The sequence below is a fragment of the Coregonus lavaretus genome, assembly GCF_964263955.1.
Source record: "Coregonus lavaretus genome assembly, contig: HAP1_SCAFFOLD_1224, whole genome shotgun sequence".
NCBI lineage: Eukaryota > Metazoa > Chordata > Actinopteri > Salmoniformes > Salmonidae > Coregonus > Coregonus lavaretus.
The window spans coordinates 56,185-72,500 of record NW_028163593.1 but is presented as its reverse complement, the minus strand read 5'-3'; the positions used below and the strand labels follow the sequence as shown (position 1 = coordinate 72,500).

The following is a 16,316-nucleotide window of genomic DNA, read 5'->3' as shown; positions in this document are numbered from 1 at the left end:
AGATTGAGGCATTACCAATGCTCTTAGGATGGTCACTGCGTACTAGAGAGGAGCAACTAATCCAATCATACCCTTTACACCAGTATTTCACATGATTTATGTAACACTGATCATAGTGACATGGGATGGTGATGGAGCTTCCGGCCTGCACAGACACATACCTCACTGTGAACACATCAACACAAAACACATTTAGGTTGGAATTCAACAGAATCTGCACTGCAGAATAAAAATCCCATTGCTTATACACTATAAAACAGCTTGTTAATGATTGAGATTTATTACACCGTGTTTACAGTGAATTGACCCACTGGACTTCAGCCCTTTATAGAAACATGTTACACATACCTGCTGAGACTCTGTAGAGGATGAGGAAGAGGAGGAGGAGGAGGAGGGAGAGATGAAGAGCCATGTGAAGGTTTCAGTCTGCCTGGTATATTATATGGTACCTGAGCACAAATGTGTGTCAAGGACGAAGGTACCAGCCAGAATGACTCTACTTCCTAATGTTAATAGACTTCAATGTCTGTAACTCTCTTCCTGTTTCTGTTTGTGTGTACATGGCCCCCTCCGTGGTAGATAGCAACTATTGCATCATATGGACTAGTTTAACCCCAAAATCATAGTCACTAAAATATATTCCAGCTTTCTCTAAGGGTTTTGGGACCAAAAGTCACTACTATCCTGTTACCCTCTACTGAAAAATTGACTGCTAATGATTACAAATATTCGATAATTGGGCGACATACACCACATTGGCAAATTTAATATTTCAGTATATAAGAAACTATATGATAAATGTTCTCAATGTGCTAGACATTGATAGATTTGAGAGGTCATGTGCTACAGAGATGTAGTGATGGGTACTAGACCAAGACCTCCACAAACTCTCACTTTAAGCCAGGTCACGGTTCAGGGTCCTCCGGACCACAACCCAGTCTGATGTGGTTTTACGTTCAACAAGAACGCTCTCTGTCTCTCTCCCACTTCTTTTAAAGATTTTAGTAATAATTTTACCCGACCAGAGGTCGAATCATGCATCCTACGAAACATGACCTGCCATGCCGCGCTGCTTCTTAACACCTGCTCGCTTAATCCGGAAGCCAGCCGCACCAATATGTCGGAGGAAACATTCAACTGACGACTGAGGTCAGCTTGCAGGCGGCAGTCCCACCACAAGGAGTCGCTAGAGCGCGATGAGCCAAGGAAAGCCCCCGGGCCAAACCCTGCCCTAACCCAGACGACGCTGGGTCAATTGTGCACCGCCCTATGGGACTCCCGCTCATGGCTGGCTGTGACACAGCCTGGGATAAAACCCCAGGCAGTAGTGACACCTCAACACTGCAGTGCAGTGCCTTTGACTGCTGCGCCAATTGGGAGGCCCCTTTATCCCTCTTCTATACAGGAAATTAACCCTTTGTCATGTACAGCTCATAACCACAGATGTCCTCCAAGCCAAAGTGTTAAAGTTAGTTCAGGAAGCTGCCTTACCAGAATGCTGCAAGTTTCAGCTAAACTCATTACATGACGTCATGTTAAATACTGAGCTATGTGTTCTACTGTTGGCTCCAACACAGCAACTACTTCACACTCAAACTCACACTCAAACTCACTTTTTTTTGTTGCTTTGGTACAATTTCCATACATATGTGGTAATATTTCACAACTCTTAGTACAAAACTCAATACAGATCATCAAAAAGTAAAAAAAACAACAACCTTTAAGCATATTTTCAATTGACTAAGTACAACACACAATATCACATAGTAACTTACCAGTGTTTCATCTAAAAACACCTTTCATATAAAGTAATTGCCTTTCACAATGCAATGCTCACAATACTTTTCATATGATTCTCTTCTCATTTCTTTAAAAACATTTGACCATCACCTAATTCAACGGCGCTTAATGGTTAGTCACTTAACCGTTGGTAAACCTATTGATTTTTGACTGGTTTGTCTAATATATATAGATTATGAGAACCACAGAAATACAATGTGTGTTTGTGTAGTATAAACATCTAAATTACATGTATGATACATAATAACCATACATAATGACCATTCATTAGTACTAATTGATTTCACATAGCGTCAACCACTATTGGTCACCATGTAAAAGGGTGTGTGTGAACACTTGCAATTTCTTTAACAAGGAGCAGGATAGACAGCAAGGGAGAGGAAGAAATCAAAGAGCTCGTGGACAAGGGGCCGTCAGAGAGGTCAAAGAGGTGGGAATGGTCCCCATCAACAAGGTCGAAGAGGTGGGCATGGGCCCTGTCAAAGACGTCAAAGAGGTCAAAGAGGTGGACATCAGAGAGAGGGAGGCAGATGGCAGGGAATTGTTGTGTCTAATGAAGCCTGGGCCATCGTTGTTGACCATGTGGTAAATAGAGGCCTTACCATGGCAGAGGCTGCCTGATTAGTTCATCCCAATCTGAAGAGATCAACTGTCAGTTCAATCATGACAACATTTCGCCAAGAAAATCGGTAAGTCTGTAGGATATGCACTCTGCTTTAACAGTACATTTACATTATATGATATATTGTAATGCATGTAAATTCACAAAACATGTTACAATATTCTTACAGTGTGATCTATTGACAGTATACTCTGTTCTACCATCAGAATTGACAGAAGACCCCATGGTGGTGCCGTGGCTGTGTGCTGACCGACCAGCAGTGTTGTAAATGGTGAGGGCCAGGAATGACATATGGCTGTCTGAAATAAAGCAGGCCATTGAGGAGAACGGTGACATCTTTGCCAATGTGGCATCCATCAGCCTACCAACAATCGGCCACCTTATGAAGAGGCAGCAGGTATCTATGAAACACATTGACCTGGTGCCTTTAGAGAGAAACAACGACAGGGTGAAAGAACTGTGGGCCGAGTATGTTCAGGTACAGCACTATATACTGTATTACTGTTACTATTTGATGCACAGCTACTTCACAGTATCACATTAAAACAATACTGTAAAAATAACTAAACCAAATATGTTTTTAGAGGATGATTGCGATGATTCTGTTAACCATCACAATTATATCTTTGTTCATGAAGTGACCTTCAACCTGCTCAAAACTCAGCGCCGTGGGCGGAGTCTCATCGGCCAACGGGCGACCGTCCAAGTTCCTGGACAACGTGGGGGAAACATCTCCATGTGTGCAGCTTCCTCTGAAGATGGTGGTGTAGGACGTAGGCCATTACTTGGATCCTATAAAGCTGCACACCTCATTGTGTTTCTCAATGAAATTGAGCAGGCCTGTCAAGGTGAAGGGGTCACCTATGTCATTGTGTGGGACAATGTCAGGTTCCACCATGCAGATGTGGTTCAGTCATGGTTTCGGGCCCATTCCCAATTCATGACCCTATACCTGCTCCCATACTCTCCTTTCCTCAACCCTATTGAGGTTTTTCTTTCAGCATGGACGTGGAAGGTGTACGATCACCATCCCCATGAGTGTGCCACCCTCCTTCTGGCCATGGATGAGGCATGCCACGACATCAATTCAGACCAATGTCTTCCTTAGATGTCTTCATTGATCACACCTTTGATTATACATTGTATAAATCTTATGGAAGTTATACATTTTCTGTCAATTCTGTTGGGTAATGTAAGTGTATTGCCTAATGTGAAAACAGTGTAATCTACTGTAATTGACAGTACTGTAGCATATTATTTTCAGCACTTCTAAGGGCGATTTGAAACGACTATATTAATTTTGTTGAGTTTTGGTGATTAAACAATGTTCTCATTACACGTTTACAATCCAAATGAATGCACAATGACAGGTTTTGAAAGAAAGACTGGCTGCATTACAAGTGTGACCAGTTTGAAGTTGTGAAAATGTACCACATACTTGTGAAAAAAGTGCCAAAGCGATTTTAAAAAACTGTAACAAAGCATTTATATATTCCATTGAAGCTGGAGAAGGTAAAGTACTCCAAGGGTCTGATTCAACAAGGAGAGGATTTGCTACAGTAAACCAGATGACCAAATTACAACTATGAAACAAAAAGTACTGTCAAAACACTTTGGTGATTGTAACACCAGGATTCCTGAATGAAACGATTTACAAAAAAAACAAAAATGTGTGTGTGTGTGTGTGTGTGTGTTTTATCCACAATGTGTTTCTATGAGATAATAGCAGTAAGGCCAAATTCAATGTTTTATCAAATAATTTAGTTATTCTATTTTTATATACTTAACAATTCTAAATCAAATAGCTAAATTATCCTTGGTATGATCCTATGATGATGTTAAAACAATTTAATATGTTTTAGTAGAATCCAAGACCCGGGACCTCCCGATTAAACTTTTGTAAACTACATAAGAATAACATTGTTTTGAGGCTCTGCAAATTGCAATCAGATAGACATGCAGACTATGTTTTTCACATACTATCATCTATGTGAGGAAGTAAATCATGGACTAAATACATATTATCAGGGTGATGCTAATGTAAGAAAATTATTGAATTATATGTGAAGTAACTATGCATATTAAATAGTTTATCAGGACCCAACCAGACTTGTGTTATAGTTTGTTGACTGACAGTGATTTGAACAGGCATCTCTAGTTCTACCACTCTACACCAATACCAGTCAGTGTTCTCTATCTTCAGTCCACTCATAGTCACTGCTAAAAGGGCAGTGCAGTGAAAAACATGATATTACAGGTTTTTTTACGATAGTTGCACACTATGAAGTTGAAATAATACTCTGAAATTGTGAAAATTATGATAATGCCCTTTTGGTGTAAGAGCTGTTTGAAAACAAAATCTGTTCAGGTGGGATGGAGTTTTTGTCCCACAGCATCGCATCTCAATCTGATCTGATTATTCTGACCAATGACCAGTCATATTTTATTTGCATATGTATCCTCCTACTTTGAAGGGGGAGTCTAGACGATCGTTTCCGCAAATCAGGTCTGTAAATGTAAATATATTTACATTTGTATCAACACACCCACACGACCAGACCAAGCATTTCAATGGAAAAAGAAGGTTTAGGGAAATAATTTATAAAAAATATATTTGAAGCTATTTTCATTAAATAAACACACACAGTAATTTGCTAGACATACAGTCATGATTTAAACATTTTGGCAGCATCAGTGGTCTGATTAAAGTCACTGATCTTCCATCTAAATCTCCAGAATTGCTCCTCACACAGGAACCACTACCACCCAGCATGCACCACCTCATACCACCAGGGTTAGTGAAGTACCAATGGACAGTGGCACTATCCACTGGGCACAGACGTCAGTTCAACATCTAGTTTTGATTTACATTTGGATGAGTTCAACTAATGTGAATTAAACGTGAAATAAAAAAAAGAGTATAACTCTACATGTCTTTAACTCTCTTCCTGTTTCTGTTTGAATGTACATAACCCCCTCAGTGGCAGATATCAGCTATGGTATTTTATGGTCTAGTTTTAACCTAATACATATTAATTTCAACACATTTTGTATTCAGCATCATCATCATAATTATTTTGTTACACAGCTTGTACATTTAATTTACACTCTTGATCATGATTAGTTACAGGTGTTGGACATTTGACTAGATACATGAGATAAATAAGATGAACATGTAAAAAACAAGTGACAAGGGTAAAAGGTGGGTGACACATAACTACTATAACAGATAGTGTATGTGGTGACAATGAAAACTAACACAGCAGACTGTCTTCAGTAGTTTATGGACACAAAAGGATAGAGGGGTCTTTCTGGGGTGGGTTAAGAGGTATGACAGAAGCATATTGGAGGCAGATAGATGCACCTGGCCTCACCCTACTAGAATCTGACGTAAAATGTCTGTTTGCTGATGATCTGGTGCTTCTGTCCCCAACCAATGATGGCCTACAGCAGCACCTAGATCTTCTGCACAGATTCTCTCAGACCTGGGCCCTGACAGTAAATCTCAGTAAGACAAAGATAATGGTGTTCCAAAAAAGGTCCAGTTGCCAGGACCACGAATACAAATTCCATCTAGACACCGTTGCCCTAGATGAAACATAAAACTATACCTACCTCGGCCTAAACATCAGCGCTACAGGTAACTTCCACAAAGCTGTGAACGATCTGAGAGACAAGGCAAGAAGGACCTTCAATGCCATCAAAAGGAACATAAAATTCGACATACCAATTAGGATCTGGCTAAAAATACTTGAATCAGTTATAGAACCCATTGCCCTTCATGGTTGTGAGGTCTGGGGTCCGCTCACCAACCAAGAATTCACAAAAGGGGACAGACACCAAATTGAGACTCTGCATGAAGAATTCTGCGAAATTATCCTCCGTGTAAAACGTAAAACACCAAATAATCCATGCAGAATAGAATTAGGCCGATACCCGCTAATGATCAAAATCCAGAAAACAGCCGTTTAATTCTACAGCCACCTAAAAGGAAGCGATTCCCAAACCTTCCATAACAAAGCAATCACCTACAGAGAGACGAACCTGGAGAAGAGTCCCCTAAGCAAGCTGGTCCAGGGGCTCTGTTCACAAATACAAACACACCTCACAGAGCCCCAGGAAAACAACACAATTAGACCCAACCAAATCATGAGAAAACAAAAAGATGATTAATTGACACATTGGAAATAATTTACAAAAAAAACGGAGCAAACTAGAATGCTATTTGGCCCTGAACAGAGTACACAGCGGCAGAATACCTGACCACTGTGACTGACCCAAAAGTTAGGAAGTGCAGCTCAGTTTCCACATCATTTTGTGGGCAGTGTGCACATAGCCTGTCTACCCTTGAGAGCCAGGTCTGCCTTCGGCGGCCATTCTCAGTAGCAAGGCTATGATCAATGAGTCTGTACATAGTCAAAGCTTTCCTTACCTCCTGCCAAATGTATGACCATGTTAGAGACACATATTTCCCTCAGATTACACAGATCCACAAAGAATTCGGAAACAAATCCAATTTTGATGAACTCCCATATCTATTGGGTGAAATACGACAGTGTGCAATCACAGCAGCAAGATTTGTGACCTGTTGCCACAAGAAAAGGGCAACCAGTGAAGAACAAACACCATTGTAAATACAAGCCATATTTATGTTTATTTATTTTCCCTTTTGTACTTCAACTATTTGCACATCATTACAACCAGTGGCGGCTGGTGAAAAATATTCTCGGTGGGGCTGTGCCATACTTTTTTTTTCCTGTAACCATCGCGATATATTTTAACACAAACTGCAGGAAAGCAGTGCTCAGTGAAACATTCAGTAATTATTTAATGCCAATATTAAAAAGTTGAGGCATTCTTACACAAAAACATATTACACAAACCCAAGCCTTTCATTTGCATTTAAAGTGAACTTTTCACCATTGGTAGTAAACAGGCAACGCAACAGGCATGCTGTCAGAACAGAGTGGAAAGTGGACAATAACATGAAATTATTATAAAGTTTATAGGAAATCTTACACTGTATAAAAGGATGTATAATATAGAAATGGATATCAAGTGGTTGAACTCAAACCTTTGACTGGAAGAATAGCATACAGTATTTTATGATCATACTAAATGTGACTAATTGTTAATGTGCTCCAGAACTGCAACAATTAATTGATACAAAACAACATATATACAGTAATATTAGCAAAGACACTATTAAGACTTTCTAGAGTACCATATATAACTGGATTTTTTATGCTAAGGTCTACTATATACAAAGAAACATGCGGCCAGAGCTGCTCTGTGTGTGTGTGTCTGTCATCTTATTTGTACAGGAATTTTATATATATATATATAGACAGACAGACAGACAGACAGACAGACAGATAGTGTGTATATACACACAAACTATGTCTAGTAACTGCTTTTAACCTGTGATGTACATAATTAACTGATGTTATTACGTTTTAATGCAACATAATTTTGGTCTGCTGTGTACTTAAAAATTATGTTAATCTTCAATAACAACTAGGCCTCTTCTAGAAATTGACCTGGTGGACACCTGAATAATTATTACAAACTGTGTAGTACTTTCCTGCATTATTATCAACGTCTGATTGTGTCTTCTCTTTCCTTTTAAAATACTAAAACAAATATAATTGTGACGGCTCTATGATAATCACTCACTTTGATGACCAGACACATTTAGGCTTTTAAACTGTTGTAAGTGAACTATTCATCTTTCTAACAACATCTTTATCAGCCAATAGTAAATATAGTTATTTACCTGATTGTTAGCATGCTGTCTGTGAACCTCTGGACAAGTGCTTTAATGAAGACAGGGTCGATGTTCCTCTTCTGCAGCTGGCTGAAAAGCATGTCCACATTTGGCATGATCTTGTGGAACAGTGCCAGGAAAAAACAGAAAGCCTCGTCTTCGAGCATCCTCACAAAGCCCCCCGCCTCTCTGACAGTCGGGGCATCAAAGTTCCCAGAGTCTCTGATGGTCTGGAAACACGTTAGTGGGTGGAAACGTCAGTCGTCTCGTCAGCTTGAATGGCGATAAAATCAGCACTCTTTACTTCCTCCAGGATGTAATCCTTAAGCACTGACAGCATACATTCCAACAGCTCGTTCTGTATCGTCTTTGACGTGCCCTTAAAAACGGTAGCTGTCTTCAGGTGCTCCTCCAGCACACTGTCGAGGGAGGCAACAAAATCCACTAAGCCCCGGAAAATGCCGGGGTTGTCCGAGGAGTCAGTCTCCTCGTGCCCACGCAAGGCCAACTCAAAAGCCCCACAGAACTTCACACAATCGATAATTTTGGATAGAATGTGCCTGTTTTTATCCACCTCCTCATTGTGTTTCCTCACCGCAATCCTGTGGCCGTCATCCAGCTGCGTAGCAATGTTCACCCTTCCTAATACAGCTAGCTTTACAGAGTTGTCCATGTGTGCCCTGGTGTTCTCATGTTTCTTTACCTTCTCTGACAGGTGCTTCATATCCCTCACTCCGGTACCTGTCCATGCTGAATCTGACCCCGTCCGGCCCGTCGTTTTAAAAAGCAAGCACGGAAAGCAAAATAAAGCATTAGCATCAGTGCACCCAGCTAGCCAAGCCTTCCTGGTGTACCAGCTACGGGAGAAGCCGCGCATATACTGCTTCCCTTTCTCGCTAGCCTGCTGTCTGATTGAGAGGTCAGGTTGATCTGGGCCCAGCTCTTTCACCCGAACTTTCTCTGACAAAGTTCTCCTCTCAAACGGATCTTGGAGGAGAGATTTCACCGAGTTAGGGTTGGGTCTTGGAGGAGTAACGTTTGCGCTCACCATTGTCGTCTAGTAAAAATGGCGCCACTGGAGCCCGGTCCTTATTTTATCAGGGGCGAGCTTGGGGCGATAAAATAATCGCCCTCCTTGGATTCGAATTAAAATCGCTGATTAGCTACATTTTATGTCATACATTCATATCTTAAATTAGCAATTGGCTTAACTGCTACGTAGACCCGCCTCCTCGGGGCACTTTCTGTATCGCCCAGAGCTGACGAGGCGTTTGACAGGCAGAGGAAAGGTTGCGAATATGATTTTCTATCATATCTTACACATATTACTGTGTGCATTCCATATTTCAAACACACAAATATTGACATACTGATGTTTTTATTATTATTATTATTATTTTTATTTATTTTTTATTTTATTTTTTTAAATAATTTTATTTAAGGGGGCGGCGCCCTAGCGCCCTCTATCGGCCAGCCGCCACTGATCATTTGTCAACGTCTTGAGTGCTATAAGACCTTGGGTTCAGAATATGGGACCTTTTATGTCAACTCATTGATAACCAACTGAAGAGGTAACACTAGAGTCAAATGGTAGATGATCCCAAATCATGAACAGAAAAGCAGATGGTTGAAAAGAATAGAATATAATAAATTAAGTGTATCCTACCACTGAGTTGTTAGTTGTCTGGTCCTTGGCCTTATTGTCCTCTGGAATAAAGAGAGGGAGATGTCAATTACTTCTGAGTTTGTTATAGTACAATAATACCTCTGAATGGATTTCTTATAGACAATTCCTCTAAATACTTTCTGTCATTCAAGATAAATCACAAGCAAGCAATATACTGTTGTTCACAACGACAATACGTTTTGTATTTTTCTAAACTATTCTCGTTTTTATATTCACATAAAATGACTACTTACTATGCTTTGTCCACATCTTCCATGTGACTAGGATACCAGCTGTCACCACCACCAACATGCCCCAAGGAATCAGTAGGACTTTCACATCTATGGACCTGATGGATTACATAAAAGAACTTGAATCAAAAACACAATTAAAATAGATCATTATAAATTGAACATTTGTGAAAAAGTAATAACTTGTTGTTTACACTGTTGTGATAAATGGAACAATTATTTAGCTATTCACATGTGTGGAAGTTTACATTATTATTATTGAGATTATTACTATACAAATAACGTTGTTTTTAAAGTGTGCAACTTTAAAGTGTGCAAAATGAATGAGAATAACACCAACATTGCTGCTACGTCTCACAAGGCAACCACAGAGATGTTCTACCAAGAGGAAGTGCTAACAGTCTCTATATGCATTTAGGGAGGGTATTTGGTTAGCTTTAACTGTTGTAGTGTATGATGGAATTGTAATGTTTCTTTGTGTTCATATTATCTAACAATTGCCATAATATGTGGGATAATACAGCTGAATGAGTGATAATAACCTCTGGTGGACGTCCTCCATGTTCCCCTCAGCTCCTTGACTTGTGTTGTCAGTCTGAACAGGCTCAGCAGTTGGAGAGGCAGAGGGTTGTTGATTGGTTGGAGCTTGGGTTGCTGTGTTGTAAAACAACAATGGCATCAATGAAATTAATGCAATACCAGATAGTCAGGTTGTATAGCAACATCACATTCATAGTTAATATTACAATTTGTTCCAGATGATGCCACTGGATTAAACAGAGTGAATCATATTTGATCATAAATATGTGATTGATCTACTAACTTGAGGTCATCTTAGTGGTTCTCTGTGATTTGGTTTGTTGACTGACAGTGATGTGAACAGGCATCCCTAGTTGTCCCACTTCACACCAATACCAGTCAGTGTTCTCCATCTTCAGTCCACTCATAGTCACTGTTAAGACACTGTTGTTGGCAACACTAGTCCGCTTTAATGTCACTGATGTTCCATGTAAAGTCCCAGAATACCACACACAATCACCACCCATCCTGCACCACTTTATATCTCCAGAGTAACTATAGTAACAACGGACATTGACACCCTCCTTCAACTGCAGTCACTTCCTGTTGGTCCACATAGAGTTCTGGAGTACCTGAAAACAGAGGTAAAAAACAAGAATTCAGAGAAGAAAAAGGTGTTTTTACAACAGGCTCCTTACAAATTCCTTTAAGCTGCAGTCAGTGATTGGTACATCCATTTTTGGTCTTTTGAATTCAAATAATTATATATAGCCATTGATTCTTGAATAATTTAAGTTGCCTCACGAGTTTAGTTCAACTGTTACCCCATCATGACCCCAAATATAATCTTGTTTTACTCAGTGGTTTGTAAAGAATGTAATTGTAAACATGGTCAGTTCTTGCACCTACGTATACAGCATAGCTCTGTCTATGAATTTCAGACTGGTTACACATTTATCATTTCATTTGTTGTAAAACGATATTTATAATTGGGTCATAATTTTGTATTTGACATTGCAGGTATACAGGACAATCCATAGGACATTGCTGAGCACTATTCATTCTACTTTACTAGATACAAACAGTGAAGGGATCTTACCTGGAGTGACAGATAGGTAGAACCATTGTATCCTGATATCTGGTCCTCCATTGATCTCCACAATACACCTGTAATTCTCAGAGTCCCATGACTTCAGGTTAGTCATGGTCATAGTGAAGATCATCTTGTTCATGTCATCAGAGATTAATGCATTACTACTGCTCTTAGGATGGTCAGTGCGTACCACATAAGAACACACATCCCAACCTAATCCTTTACACCAGTATTTCACATGGTTGATGTGATTCAGATCATAGCTACATGGGATGGTGATGGAGCCTCCTGTATGCACAGACACATACTTCACTGTGGACACATCAACACAAAACACATTTAAATTAGAGTTAACATTTAACAGAATCTGTAAGAAGGAAAAATACTAAATGAATCACATTGCTCCAACACTTTTACACAGCTTGTTCATGATTGAGATTGATTATACTGTGTTTTAAGTGAATAGACCCAGGGGACTTCGCCCTTAATTCATAGAAATAGTACCCGTACCTGCTGAGAGTACGAAGAGGATGAGGGTGAGGAAGAGGAAGAGGAGGAGGAGGAGGGAGAGATGAAGAGCCATGTGAGAGTGTCAGTCTGCCTGGTATATTATATGGTACCTGAGCACAAATGTGTGTCAATGACCAAGGTACCAGCCAGAATGACTCTACTTCCTAATGTTAGTAGACCTCACTGTCTGTAACTCTCTTCCTGCTTCTGTTTGTGTGTACATGGCCCCCTCAGTGGAAGATAGCAACTATTGCATCATATGGACTAGTTTAACCCAAAATCATAGTCACTACAATGTAATTGATTTCAGCTTTCAGCTTTCTCTAAGGGCTCTTTGGGACAAAGAGTCACTACTATCATGTTACCCTCTACTGGAACATAGGCCACTAATGATTACAAAGATTTGATAATTGGGTGACATGAACAATATTTCCATTGTCAAAAATCTATATTTCGGTATATAAGAAATTATATGATAAATGTTCTCAATGTGCTAGACATTGATAGATTTGAGGGGTCATCTGCTACAGAGATGTAGTGATGGGTACTAGACCAAGACCTCCACAAACTCTCACTTTAAACCAGGTTCATGGTTCAGGGTCCTCCGGACCACAACCCAGTCTGATATTATTTTACGTTCAACAAGAACGCTCTCTGTCTCTCTCCCTTTTCTATACAGGAAATGTACAGCTCATAACCACAGATGTCTTCTAAGCAAAAGTGTGAAAGTTAGCTCAGAATGCTGCAAGTTTAAGGCAAACTCATTCCATAATGTCATGTTAAATACTAAGCTATTCATTCTGTTGTTGGCTCCAATACAGCAAACTACTTCAGATACATCAGAATGTCACTCTCAAAATCACAAATGATCCTGAGAAGAATAAAATGTCTTTAAAAATATTCATGACATTTTTTTGTATTGCTTTCATACTATTTGTGTGTACACACCCCCCTCAGTGGAAGATAGCAACAATTGCATTATATAGACTAGTTTAACCCAAAACTCATAGTCACTACAACGTTGTTCAAGCCCCCATGCAGTTTCATTTTATTTTTAAATCACTGTCTGTGTTCATTTCATGAAAATAACTCAAAATACATTTTTCCTGATTTATTTTCCTGATCCTCCTTTTGACATTGAAATGCTCTGTGTGATCATGTGGGTGTGTTGATACAAATTTAAATATATTTAAATACAGAGCCCTGATTGGCGGAGAGGATTGTATAGACTAGAGCCTACCCAGCTTACCCCTTCAAAGTAGGAGGATAAATATGCAAATAAAACAGAATCAGAATAATCATTTCAGATTGTGATGTCATTCTGTGGATCAAAAACTCCAACTCCATTTTCTTCAATAAGCTCTTACACTAAAAGGGCATTATCCAAATTTGTTACAATTTCACAGTATTATTCCAACCTCATTGTGTGGAAATATAATTTAAAAACAAACAGGAAACTCACATTTTTGACTGCACTGCCCCTTTCAGCTTTCTCTAAGGGCTCTTTGGGACCAATAGTCACTACTATCCTCTTACCATCTGCTGGAAAATAGGTCACTAATGATTACACAAAGAAATGTATAGAATTGAGAGGGCAGGTGCTGCAGAGATGGAGTGATGGCTGCCATCTATACAGGAAATGAACCCTGGTCACAGTAGACACAACTCAAAACCTCAGATGTCCTCCAACCTAAAGTGTTAAAGTTATGTCAGGAAGTTGCAGTACCAGAAGGCTGCAGGTTTCAGGTAAACTCATTCCATGACATGATGTTAACTACTGAGTTATAATTTCTATTGTTGGCTCCAACACAGCCAACTATCTCTGATACAACAATTTCACACCTAAACTCACAGAGCAAATAATCTTCTGACAAATGATCTTGAGAACAGTATAATGTCTTTAAAAATGTTTATTAGCAAAGCATTTATATTTTCCATTAAAGCTGGAGAAGGTAAAGACAGAATAGTAGTCCAAGGCTCTGATTCAACAAGGAGAGGATTTGTTACAGTAAACCAGACGACCAAATATCAACTACGAAACAACTCAAGAACTAAGGATTCATAAATCATGCTAAAAACAAACGAATTAAAATGTAACCTTGCTTTGTGTGTGTGTGTGTGTGTGTGTGTGTGGTTTAGTTCTACTATCCTTGTGGGGACCAGATGTCCTTACAATGATAGTAAAACAACGACAATTTGGACAAGTGGGGACATTTCACTGGTCCCTACATGGTAAAAGGCTATTTTAGGCCTAGGGGTTAGGTTTAGGGTTACGGTTAGGGTTTAGGTTAGAATTAGCATTAGGGTTAGGGAAAATAGGATTTTGAATGGGCATACTTTTTTGATCCCCACAAATACAGTAAAACAAACGTGTGTGTGTTTTATCCTGAAGAAAGCTCAAAATATTTGTGTACATGCCCCCCTCAGTGAAAGTTAGCAACTATTGCATTATATATACTAGTTTAACCCAAAACTCATAGTCACTACAATGTTTTCAGCTTCCAACATTCTCTAAGGGCTCTTTGGGACCAAGAGTCACTATTATCCTGTTACCCTCTGCTGGAAAATAGGTCACTAATGATTACACAAAGACATTTATAGAATTGAGAGGGCAGGTGCTGCAGAGATGGAGTGATGACTGCCTTCTACTTAGAGATGAAAGCTGGTCATAGACGCAGCTCAAAACCACAGATGTCCTCCAACCTAAAGTGTTAAAGTTAGCTGAGGAAGCTGCTGTACCACAAGGCAGGTTTCTGGTAAACTAACTGATAGATGAATTTGTGTATAAAAAAATAATGACTAAAGATTTCACCCCAAATACAGTAGAAATGTGTATACGATATTCGAATTATCATGTAGTGTCAACCCACTAACATTACTAAACATTCAAGGGCAAAGAAGAAGGCGGGAACTGTTTTAATGCCTTTGTTTGTCAAGGGGTATAAAAACAGTATGTTTGTGTTTTTGGTCAGAGCTCTCCTTGAATAAAATTTACCGATAATTACTTGTGGATTGTGGACCTTGAATCATTGATGATTAAAACCAGAGCTTTACAACCTCTGGTAATGATTCAAACTTAGGTTGAATTAGAGATAGAAATTCACGTGACAGATTGGTCCTTCGAGCCGGATCTTAATACATCTTTATCGTTCTAGAGACACCGAAATCCGTGCACGGCCGGGTGATTGCATCCGTGAAGAATAGTCCTGGCTTTCGACGTTAAGGTTAATAAACAGGCCGGTGATTACTCTTTATGAACGATAAAGACGTTAACGAGTTTGAAAAATTATTTGAATCCAAACTACAAGGAAAAGGTCAGTAATTTTATTCATGAATTTTGGTAAAATAATTTGAACTTGTATGAGAGAGTGAGAGAGGGCAGAAAATAGTTACCAAAGTAATAATTATTACGAAACAGGGAGGGTCTGCAATTGACCCTAGGTAAATAGCTATTACCAGAATAATCTAGTCCGAAATGACAAGGGATGAAGGCCATCACCAATGTAAACTAGTTTTTTATTGAGACTGTATTGGGTACAGTACTACGATAAACAGGGAAAGGGATGATTTTCGTCGTGTGCTATAGATAAAACGGGTCAAAAGTCGCGTATACAACTGGGGATTTGCTAGAACTCTGTGTGTTTCATGAAACTAGAGCAGTTACGACCTCTAGGTTACAAATAGGTTTAGCAAATGACTGTATAATGTTATGTACGTGTGAGACTTGAGTATCCATCAGTGTACGTGTAAATCGTTTCAAGGAAGGAGCTAAATTATTAAGTCGCGTGAGAAAAAATGGTTATCTGACTCTTCTCATGAAACCAGAGTTTTAAATAAAAGCTCTGGGTTAGGGGTTGAATAATTTTAAATGGTTAATTACAAGAGCAAATCATACATTGGCTCAAGAGACGCACAAAAATAATAAGCTCCTAGAAGAATAATTCTGGGAATTATTACGAAAGGGGGGAATTCTTTTAGTTTTCCACCATGGGAAATAAATCTTCCCGGGAATTAACGGGGGATGAAAGATATATGTTAGGGAGAGATCGAAGGAATGTGTTTTATGGATCCGTTTGGGAGAAAAAGTA

At 39.3% G+C, this 16,316-nt stretch overlaps 1 pseudogene across 1 annotated transcript; it reads right to left on the bottom strand.

Moving 5' to 3' along the window:
- Positions 1 to 9,826: 9,826 nt before the first annotated feature.
- Positions 9,827 to 12,301, bottom strand: LOC311117963 (polymeric immunoglobulin receptor-like; annotated as a pseudogene). The gene is made up of 6 exons: positions 12,229 to 12,301; positions 11,725 to 12,030; positions 10,930 to 11,257; positions 10,649 to 10,760; positions 10,110 to 10,204; positions 9,827 to 9,896 (listed from the first exon to the last, which is right to left on the bottom strand). The product of its transcript is annotated as a polymeric immunoglobulin receptor-like (transcript).
- Between the last annotated feature and the right edge of the window lie 4,015 nt (positions 12,302 to 16,316).